The sequence below is a fragment of the Conger conger genome, chromosome 9 (assembly GCF_963514075.1).
Source record: "Conger conger chromosome 9, fConCon1.1, whole genome shotgun sequence".
Lineage (NCBI taxonomy): Eukaryota > Metazoa > Chordata > Actinopteri > Anguilliformes > Congridae > Conger > Conger conger.
The window spans coordinates 59,260,931-59,273,244 of NC_083768.1; positions in this window are offsets into that span (position 1 = coordinate 59,260,931).

Sequence of the window (12,314 nt, forward strand, 5' to 3'; positions counted from 1 at the left end):
GAAAGGGAAAATTGAAGTACATAAAAGTTTGAATTTTGTGTTTGAAAAAAAAAAATCACATTAAATTTTGAATAACACAGTTGTTAGCATTAGTCATTAAATTTCATAGCCTGTAAACATTAATGCAAATAATACAATTAAGCCAGAACCATTCATTAAACAGTAATAGATAATAATTTATTCATTAGGAGCGTGGGGGAGGGGTATTCATGGGGGAAAGTTATTTTAGTGACTGTAAACGTCGGTAAGCCCCCCCCAAGGAAGCTGCACATGAAAGCAGCTGGTCTGATCAGCTCCCGGCAGCTGGGGTGGGGGGGGGGGGGGGGGTGGGGGGGGGGGGGGGGCTACAGGACTGGAGTTAAACCTGCAGAAACAGCGCCCCCTATAGGACTGGAGTTAAACCTGCAGACGCAGCGCCCCCTACAGGACTGGAGTTAAACCTGCAGACACAGCGCCCCCTACAGGACTGAAGCTAAACCTGCAGACACAGCGCCCCCTACAGGACTGGAGTTAAACCTGCAGACACAGCGCCTCCTATAGGACTGGAGTTAAACCTGCAGACACAGCGCCCCCTACAAGACTGGAGTTAAACCTGCAGACACAGCGCCCCCTCCAGGACTGGAGTTAAACCTGCAGACACTGCGGCCCTCCAGGACTGGAGTTAAACCTGCAGACACTGCGGCCCTCCAGGACTGGAGTTAAACCTGCAGACACAGCGCCCCCTCCAGGACTGGAGTTAAACCTGCAGACACTGCGGCCCTCCAGGACTGGAGTTAAACCTGCAGACACTGCGGCCCTCCAGGACTGGAGTTAAACCTGCAGACACAGCGCCCCCTATAGGACTGGAGTTAAACCTGCAGACACTGCGGCCCTCCAGGACTGGAGTTAAACCTGCAGACACTGCGGCCCTCCAGGACTGGAGTTAAACCTGCAGACACAGCGCCCCCTATAGGACTGGAGTTAAACCTGCAGACACTGCGGCCCTCCAGGACCGGAGTTAAACCCGCAGACACTGCGGCCCTCCAGGGCACTCCTGATATAATTTTCCAGTCTGTTTTCTTACTTTCTTCTACTTCTTCTTTTTTATGGTGCATATAAATCTGTGTCATTATTCTCTGCAGAGCAGCCTGCTGTGACTCAGAGACGGATGCAGAGTTCTGTGAACGGCCTGTTCCCTGCTCCCAGTTTGGCTCCTGCAGCGCTGAGAGTCACCGGGTTTCCCCGCGTTACCCTTCCCACTGCTGCAGGAGAATACAAAGCAGGGTTCTTTCTGGACCTTCCCAAATTTCTATTTATAGCCAGCTGAGTACAAAGTGTTCTTTGGGCTGGGCGACTTCTCCTGTACAAAAGGGGTGGCTCAAAGTGCAACATTGGTTTCCTTTGGGCTGTACCACTTCTACCTCACAACAGGGGTGGCTCAAAGTATAAAACTAGTTTTCTTTGGGCTGTACCACTTCTACCTCACAACAGGGGTGGCTCAAAGTGTAACACTAGTTTTATTTCAGCTGTACCATTTCTAACTCAGAAGGGGAGTGTCACGATGTGTAAGATACGTTTTCCTTGGGCTGTAACACCTTTGTTTAATTTTATTAGTAATAATAAAGAAATAAAAACATTTTTTGGATTGCTTTGTTGCTCTACAGTGACACCCCTGGTGTTCATTAAAGACGTCGGGCAGAGACTTCCACATCATCACAGTCAGTCAGCGTTCACCTTTGACCTTGCTGTGGCAGTGATCTGTCCCTGAGCAAATACACTTTTCCCAGACTCTGATAATGACTGTGTAATTATCACCGAAGGGTCGAATTGTTTCAAATTTAAGTTTAAATTGAAGTGCTCACGCACAGTGAAGTGTTCAGTGCTCACACACAGTGAAGTGTTCAGTGCTCAAACACAGTGAAGTGTTCAGTGCTCAAACACAGTGAAGTGTTCAGTGCTCACGCACAGTGAAGTGTTCAGTGAAGTGGTACAACCGAGCCAACCAAGAGGACCAGAAGGTGGGGTTGGCTCTTTTTGGGAGTATTTCATAGCTTCCAATACGCTGGACAAGTGCAGCAAAATTGAGTATTTGAATCCAAAGCAATAACATATAATGACCCAGGTCTGGTGGATAGTCATGTTTTGTCTCTGTTTTTATCTGCTGAGATGTACACAGAACATGTTTATATCCAATTGACACCCTAACGTGGAAATGTCCAATTGCCTCCCCAACTGTGCTCCTGGACTGAACAGTATACACTCAGTGAGCACTTTATTAGGTAGACCTGAACACCAGCATGCAGACGTGGTGAAGAGGTTCAGCAGTTTTTCAGACCAAATGTCAGAATGGGGAAGCAATGTGATCTCAGTGACTTTGACTGAGGAATGATTGTTGGTGCCAGGTTTGAGCATCTCAGAAACTTCTGATCTCCTGGGATTTTCACAACACAGTCTCTAGAGTTTGCAGAGAATGGTGCGAAAAACAAAAAGCATCTCTGAACACACAACGCATCATAACTCTTAAGATAGGCTACAGCAGCAGAAGACTTAATAAGTCTAATAAATACCAAATAATATGCTGGCTGAGTGTATGTACATAACGTCCTATATTTGAAATATACTTGACATGATATCATGTTTGCAAGTGTCTGTGTTTGTGTATGTGTGTGTGTGTGAGTGTGTGTGCATGTGTGTGTGTGTGTGTGTGTGTGCGCGCGTGCCTGTGTGTCTGTGTCTGTGTGTATGTGTGTGTGTGTGTGTGTGTGTGTGTGTGAGTGTGTGTGCATGTGTATGTGTGTGTGCCTGTGTGTGTGTGTGTGTGTGTGTGTGTGTGTGTGTGTGCGCGCGTGCCTGTGTGTCTGTGTCTGTGTGTATGTGTGTGTGTGTGTGTGTGCATTGCTTTAAGACAGAAGGGTCCACAGCTGATATGTGTGTTACGTACAGTATGTCCGGTGCATGTGTTCCAGCAGTGTGTTCATGGGTAATGGTGAGGTGTGTTCATGAGTAATGGTGAGGTGTGTTCATGGGTAATGGGCAGTGTGTTCATGGGTAATGGTGAGGTGTGTTCATGGGTAATGGTGAGGTGTGTTCATGGGTAATGGGCAGTGTGTTCATGGGTAATGGTGAGGTGTGTTCATGGGTAATGGGCAGTGTGTTCATGGGTAATGGGCAGTGTGTTCATGGGTAATGGTGAGGTGTGTTCATGGGTAATGGTGAGGTGTGTTCATGGGTAATGGGCAGTGTGTTCATGGGTAATGGGCAGTGTGTTCATGGGTAATGGTGAGGTGTGTTCATGGGTAATGGTGAGGTGTGTTCATGGGTAATGGGCAGTGTGTTCATGGGTAATGGGCAGTGTGTTCATGGGTAATGGTGAGGTGTGTTCATGGGTAATGGGCAGTGTGTTCATGGGTAATGGGCAGTGTGTTCATGGGTAATGGTGAGGTGTGTTCATGGGTAATGGGCAGTGTGTTCATGAGTAATGGTGAGGTGTGTTCATGGGTAATGGTGAGGTGTGTTCATGGGTAATGGGCAGTGTGTTCATGGGTAATGGGCAGTGTGTTCATGGGTAATGGGCAGTGTGTTCATGGGTAATGGGCAGTGTGTTCATGGGTAATGGTGAGGTGTGTTCATGGGTAATGGTGAGGTGTGTTCATGGGTAATGGTGAGGTGTGTTCATGGGTAATGGGCAGTGTGTTCATGGGTAATGGGCAGTGTGTTCATGGGTAATGGTGAATGCAGAAAACTCCAGCTGCGACCAGCCAGGCCTAGGTGGTTCAGATATGCTATTTATTGTTCAAAAGCAGGCTGGATCCTTATTTTTAAGCATACTGAACAATTATTAAATATTTTCAGAAAGTATTTAGATGCTCACCAATATAAAATGGAGCCACATCACTGATAATGCCCTCTGTTTTCACCGTCTTCCTCAGAAATATTCACTCAGACAAGAGATTCCTTGGAAGTCGTCCAAAAGAAGTCCTCTTTTGAGACGTAGGCATCGCAAAACACATTTTTTGTTGTACAACGTCAACCTTTTTTTGGCAGAAAATATCAAGAACTGTTTTTGCTGAAGCGCAACAGTTTCACCATGCATGTTGAAAACGCTGCCGCTTCCTCACTCATGCGAAAATAAATCGTTTTTTTAAACCTTGCAAACCATTCACCACTGGAAACGTGCTGGCATTAGTTAAAATGGTTTTCAGTCGTCACTTCTATAGCATTCCTGCAGTCGGTTCTTTGCCGAGCAGAAGTGAGACTGTATTTCCTTACACACAGATGGTAAGGATGATTTTCTCTGCAGCAGCTGGACAAGAATGATAATTCCTCCAGAGATATTCTAAGTAAACAATGGACATTCAATTGAGTTAGCACGTTTATAAAATTAGAAACTATTGTGCATTTGGTTTCGCTGGACGCTTGTCGTGAAAAGGACACTGACATTACCGTATTTCTTGTCGTAAAGCGAGGTCCCCACCACGGTCGTTTTGCCACCCACATGTTACGAAATAAGGAACTGCTGTCACGAAAGCAATGGCATTTTAAAATAGCTTATACAGATAGAACCGTGAGTTATAATACTTTCAAACGGTATATCCTGTTCCCATAGTTATTGTAATAAAAAATGTAATGCATGCAAAAAAGGGTTAAGGGGTTAAACCAGCTTGACCAGCTTAGGCTGGTTTAAGCTGAAACTTCCAGCAGACGGTGTTGATTGATTCTCTCCGATAGCCTCAGCTGGGATTCTGCTTTTTGTGTGATTCTGCTTCAGCAAATCAGCAAGGAGCTTTTCATCCTCCGTTTTTAATCAGCAGGCAGAAGACGAGAGCTGTTCAATATATCATATTTACTTTTTCATATTTACTTTATTCTTCGCTCAGAATAATTAATTGTACTATCGAGTGTGCGCAACATCGAGCAGTTTCTCAGTAAAAAATTAATAAAAATGAGAAACAGCAATGACTTCACAAAGCAGGTAGGGGAAATGCCCCTGGAATTATTCACCAAAAAACCCTGTTCAGCGGGAGCTGAGTTGTCCTTTTAAAAGGCAGCATATTGCCTCCTCGTGCTACACATATCTGAAATGTTACTGAGAGAAGCAATGTTAAAGAAATATGGTGGAAGCAAAATTAGTTTTGAGGTGTTTTAGTGTGTACCTCAAATTTCCATCAAGCAATATCCAATATCCCACATCGCACCTGAAAGATGACCTCACAAAGTGACACAATGAAGGGGGCGTAACCCCTGGCATGTTCCAGTGTAACCTACTTGAGAGAAAGAGAGAGAAAGAGAGCGAAAGAGGGAGGGTTGAGCGGCAATCTTTGCCAGATTTGCCACGACATCTGGCTTTTAACTTGTCAGAGTAAAATGGAAAGGGTGAGAAATTGCCTTCTGGCGGGTGTAAATATGTGTTTCAGGGAAAAGATTTTTTTAAAAATAAGACGCGGAGGCGAGTGGCGCTCGATAGGGCAGCTGTCCTCCGTTTAAATAGGATTTATGACACGTTTGAAAAAATAACAACTGCAACACGACCTTCCGAGGTGATTCCTCAATGTCACCTTGCCGATGACAGCCACACACCTGCCCCCCTCGGCTGCCTTTGGGGGGCACGAGAGACGCCGCGCGTACACGCTCAGACAGTCGCGGGAAGGACATGGCGCGTGCTCCGCGTTAATTCGCACGTCGCTCCACTCGACTCGCTCCGCCGGGAGATCCGAAGGCGGCGGCGGTCATTTGCATCTAAAAAACGCGCCGAACGAGAGGCGAACTGCGTGCAGTCAGGCGGAAAGGTGGAACCGTTTTTTTTATTAATTATTCGCACGCCGTCTTCACCTTTTCCCGCAGAAAAAAAGACGCGTTCTTATTTTCTGAGGCGTTGGTGTGAAGCGATTCACAACAAGAGATTCAGTGTTAAATTAATAATGTTAATAACAGTGAGAGAGTATATTTTTATTCTTACAGATAAACTCTATTGGGAGAGTTTACCTGTGTTTTCCTTGAGATGTGCTGCCCCATAGCCCACGTCCAGATGCCGTGGAGGCACACACACACACACACACACACACACTTCTGAACCCTTTCTCCTCATGTTATGTTTAGTAGTTAGTCGCTGTTCCTTTGCATGCAACGATTGCTTGAAGTCTGTCTCTCACACACACACACACACACACACACACACACACACACACTCACACTCGCAAACCTACAGCAGTGATGTCCTGCTCCATTGGTTCTTTGTGCATTCACTAATATCAGCATTAATATTTCATATCCGGGCGGATGACAGCCAGGAGACGGTGACATAGTGTGAGCGATGTGGAAGTGGAACAGCGCAGAAGTGTGCGGTTAACAGTGTGCGGTTAATAGTGTGCGGTTACTATTATACTATTATATTATATATATTATGTGAGTGTGTGTGTGTGTGTGTGCGGGAGTGAGTGTGTGAGTGTGTGAATGTGTGTGAGTGTGAGTGTGTGTGTGTGTCTGTGTGTGAGTGTGTGTGTGTGTGCACACGTGTGAGTGTGTGTGTGCGTATGTGTGTGAGAGAGTGTGTAAGAGTGTGTGTGTTTTTGGGTGTGTTTTGATGAAGCGCGGAGGGCTGGTGAATAGAAGAGATCCTATTTCTGGAGAGACATTCCTTCCTTCTGTGTGATTTTCAGACAGCTTGTCTCTGTGTGTATGTGTGTCTGTGTATAAGTGTGTGAGTGCGTGTTCATGTATGTGTGCGAGTGTGTGTGTATGTGTGTGTGTGTCTGTGTGTGTGAGTGTGTGTAGGAGTGTGTTTATATGTGTGTGAGTGTGTGTGTGAGAGTGTGTGTGTATGTGTGTGTGAGAGTGTGTGTATATGTGTGAGATTGTGTCTATATTTGTGTGTATGTGTGTGTGTGCGTGTGAAAGTGTGTGTATATGTGTGTATATGTGTGTGTGTTCTCAGCATGCTGGCTGTCAGCACTAGAGGAGGTGCTGTCACAGGGGACACAGCTGATCTGAGAGGAGTGTGTGTCTGGCTCGTGTTCCTGCTACATCCTGGTCATTACATTCACTGTAGCTGCCAATCTTTACGAAAAGACAAAACACATCTGCAGTTAAAGAGCTGCCTATTTGTGTGTGTGTTTGTGTGTGCATCAAATTCTTAAAAAGAAAAGGCTACACATGCTTATCGCTGGAACAGTGCCCTATAGGTACATTAAAAGGCAGCAAGTCATAATTCATTTGTGCCTTTTTTTGCATGGAAAAAATACGAAGAGAAGATTCTATACTTCCAGTGCACATCCCTGAAGAACAGAGATGGCTCCATTGTCGCTGTATTTCTGTGAGGGGGGGAGCTGGAGTCTAATGAAACACACGCAGAGTCTTACCGGGGCCAAACAGGCTTAATAAAGCATTAACGACTACTCCGTAAAGCATTAACAAACAAGCTGTTGACATTTATAATACATTTAATACATGAATACATTTTAGCGCAAAAGGACTTTTTTAATCGTCTAGCATCGCAAATAAGGAAGCATAATCATCGCGGTAACCAAGCGACGATTTTTCTAATTGATAGTTGAAAAGACAGAGTGCTATAAGATGGAGGAGATTACTGACTGCACTCCTTTAAGGACAGAGTGCTATAAGATGGAGGAGATGACTGACTGCACTCCTTTAAGGACAGACTGCTATAAGATGGAGGAGATGACTGACTGCACTCCTTTAAGGACAGAGTGCTATAAGATGGAGGAGATTACTGACTGCACTCCTTTAAGGACAGAGTGCTATAAGATGGAGGAGATTACTGACTGCACTCCTTTAAGGACAGAGTGCTATAAGATGGAGGAGATTACTGACTGCACTCTTTAAGGACAGAGTGCTATAAGATGGAGGAGATTACTGACTGCACTCTTTAAGGACAGAGTGCTATAAGATGGAGGAGATTACTGACTGCACTCTTTAAGGACAGAGTGCTATAAGATGGAGGAGATTACTGACTGCACTCTTTAAGGACAGAGTGCTATAAGATGGAGGAGATTACTGACTGCACTCTTTAAGGACAGAGTGCTATAAGATGGAGGAGATTACTGACTGCACTCTTTAAGGACAGAGTGCTATAAGATGGAGGAGATTACTGACTGCACTCCTTTAAGGACAGAGTGCTATAAGATGGAGGAGATGACTGACTGCACTCCTTTAAGGACAGAGTGCTATAAGATGGAGGAGATTACTGACTGCACTCCTTTAAGGACAGAGTGCTATAAGATGGAGGAGATTACTGACTGCACTCCTTTAAGGACAGAGTGCTATAAGATGGAGGAGATGACTGACTGCACTCCTTTAAGGACAGAGTGCTATAAGATGGAGGAGATGACTGACTGCACTCCTTTAAGGACAGAGTGCTATAAGATGGAGGAGATGACTGACTGCACTCCTTTAAGGACAGAGTGCTATAAGATGGAGGAGATTACTGACTGCACTCTTTAAGGACAGAGTGCTATAAAATGGAGGAGATGACTGACTGCACTCCTTTAAGGACAGAGTGCTATAAGATGGAGGAGATTACTGACTGCACTCCTTTAAGGACAGAGTGCTATAAGATGGAGGAGATGACTGACTGCACTCCTTTAAGGACAGAGTGCTATAAGATGGAGGAGATGACTGACTGCACTCCTTTAAGGACAGAGTGCTATAAAATGGAGGAGATGACTGACTGCACTCCTTTAAGGACAGAGTGCTATAAGACGGAGGAGATGACTGACTGCACTCCTTTAAGGACAGAGTGCTATAAGATGGAGGAGATTACTGACTGCACTCCTTTAAGGACAGAGTGCTATAAGATGGAGGAGATTACTGACTACACTCCTTTAAGGACAGAGTGCTATAAGATAAGGAGATTACTGACTGCACTCCTTTAAGGACAGAGTGCTATAAAATGGAGGAGATTACTGACTGCACTCCTTTAAGGACAGAGTGCTATAAGATAAGGAGATTACTGACTGCACTCCTTTAAGGACAGAGTGCTATAAGATAAGGAGATTACTGACTGCACTCCTTTAAGGACAGAGTGCTATAAAATAAGGAGATTACTGACTGCACTCCTTTAAGGACAGAGTGCTATAAAATGGAGGAGATTACTGACTGCACTCTTTAAGGACAGAGTGCTATAAGATGGAGGAGATGACTGACTGCACTCCTTTAAGGACAGAGTGCTATAAGACGGAGGAGATGACTGACTGCACTCCTTTAAGGACAGAGTGCTATAAGATGGAGGAGATTACTGACTGCACTCCTTTAAGGACAGAGTGCTATAACATGGAGGAGATTACTGACTGCACTCCTTTAAGGACAGAGTGCTATAAGATAAGGAGATTACTGACTGCACTCCTTTAAGGACAGAGTGCTATAAGATGGAGGAGATTACTGACTGCACTCCTTTAAGGACAGAGTGCTATAAGATAAGGAGATTACTGACTGCACTCCTTTAAGGACAGAGTGCTATAAGATAAGGAGATTACTGACTGCACTCCTTTAAGGACAGAGTGCTATAAAATAAGGAGATTACTGACTGCACTCCTTTAAGGACAGAGTGCTATAAAATGGAGGAGATTACTGACTGCACTCTTTAAGGACAGAGTGCTATAAAATGGAGGAGATTACTGACTGCACTCCTTTAAGGACAGAGTGCTATAAGATAAGGAGATTACTGACTGCACTCCTTTAAGGACAGAGTGCTATAAGATAAGGAGATTACTGACTGCACTCCTTTAAGGACAGAGTGCTATAAGATAAGGAGATTACTGACTGCACTCCTTTAAGGACAGAGTGCTATAAAATAAGGAGATTACTGACTGCACTCCTTTAAGGACAGAGTGCTATAAGATAAGGAGATTACTGACTGCACTCCTTTAAGGACAGAGTGCTATAAAATGGAGGAGATTACTGACTGCACTCTTTAAGGACAGAGTGCTATAAGATGGAGGAGATTACTGACTGCACTCCTTTAAGGACAGAGTGCCATAAGATAAGGAGATTACTGACTGCACTCCTTTAAGGACAGAGTGCTATAAGATAAGGAGATTACTGACTGCACTCCTTTAAGGACAGAGTGCTATAAGATAAGGAGATTACTGACTGCACTCCTTTAAGGACAGAGTGCTATAAAATAAGGAGATTACTGACTGCACTCCTTTAAGGACAGAGTGCTATAAAATAAGGAGATTACTGACTGCACTCCTTTAAGGACAGAGTGCTATAAGATGGAGGAGATGACTGACTTCACTCCTTTAAGGACAGAGTGCTATAAGATGGAGGAGATGACTGACTTCACTCCTTTAAGGACAGAGTGCTATAAGATGGAGGAGATGACTGACTGCACTCCTTTAAGGACAGAGTGCTATAAGATGGAGGAGATGACTGACTTCACTCCTTTAAGGACAGAGTGCTATAAGATGGAGGAGATGACTGACTTCACTCCTTTAAGGACAGAGTGCTATAAGATGGAGGAGATGACTGACTGCACTCCTTTAAGGACAGAGTGCTATAAGATGGAGGAGATTACTGACTGCACTCCTTTAAGGACAGAGTGCTATAAGATAAGGAGATTACTGACTGCACTCCTTTAAGGACAGAGTGCTATAAGATGGAGGAGATTACTGACTGCACTCCTTTAAGGACAGAGTGCTATAAGATAAGGAGATTACTGACTGCACTCTTTAAGGACAGAGTGCTATAAAATGGAGGAGATTACTGACTGCACTCTTTAAGGACAGAGTGCTATAAAATGGAGGAGATTACTGACTGCACTCCTTTAAGGACAGAGTGCTATAAGATGGAGGAGATTACTGACTGCACTCTTTAAGGACAGAGTGCTATAAGATGGAGGAGATTACTGACTGTACTCCTTTAAGGACAGAGTGCTATAAGATAAGGAGATTACTGACTGCACTCCTTTAAGGACAGAGTGCTATAAAATGGAGGAGATTACTGACTGCACTCCTTTAAGGACAGAGTGCTATAAGACGGAGGAGATGACTGACTGCACTCCTTTAAGGACAGAGTGCTATAAGATGGAGGAGATTACTGACTGCACTCCTTTAAGGACAGAGTGCTATAAAATGGAGGAGATTACTGACTGCACTCCTTTAAGGACAGAGTGCTATAAGACGGAGGAGATGACTGACTGCACTCCTTTAAGGACAGAGTGCTATAAAATGGAGGAGATTACTGACTGCACTCCTTTAAGGACAGAGTGCTATAAAATGGAGGAGATTACTGACTGCACTCCTTTAAGGACAGAGTGCTATAAGATAAGGAGATTACTGACTGCACTCCTTTAAGGACAGACTCCCCCTTACAGGGTTGGGGAAACCAAACTATCCTGTCTGCCCTGTCGGTCTCACAAATCCCAAACCACATTTTTCCGGTTGATTCCGGCTCTGTCTGCCTGTCCGACTCCCTGACCTTCCCTCGCTGTCACAAGCAGGGATTTCTATACAGTGTATTACATTTCGAGGCAATATATTATTTACTAAATGTTTCACTGTAGTCCTGGAATACTGGAATGTTGCAACAGCTTGCAATGTTGTCCGCAGACTGTGTGTGTGTGTGTGTGTGTGTGTGTGTGTGTGTGCGTGTGTATGATAACGGTTAGGTGGGGGCTGTAAGTGGGGGGTGGGTGTCAGGGACTGAGTCGTCAGCAGTGACCCTCACTAATGAGAAATATAATAAGATATAATAAGTATAATAAGAAATACTTTCACACAGATGATGAACACACACACACTCACACACACACACACACTTACACTTACACTCACACACACACTCAAACACACACACTCACACTGACACTCACATACGTACTCAAACACACACACACACATTCTCAAACACACACACGCACACACATACTCAAACACACACACTCACACACACACACACACACACTTACACTCACACACACACTCAAACACACACACACACTCACACTGACACTCACATACGTACTCAAACACACACACTCACACATTCTCAAACACACACACACACATTCTCAAACACACACACACACATACTCAAACACACACACACACACACACACACATTCTCAAACACACACACACACATACTCAAACACACACACACACACTCAAACACACACACACACTTGGATCTTGGGAAGGCTCTTGTTAGAAGAACAGAAGACTCTCCCCTTGGTTGGGACCCTCAGTAATGAGAGTAGGATCTGTGTCCTTATTCATAATGAATAAACATGTCTTCAGTGTATCTGAGGTTGACTTGTGTAATATTCCATAAGTCATAAATATGGATCGCTTGTTAAAGATGCAGCAGCTCTCTTGCTT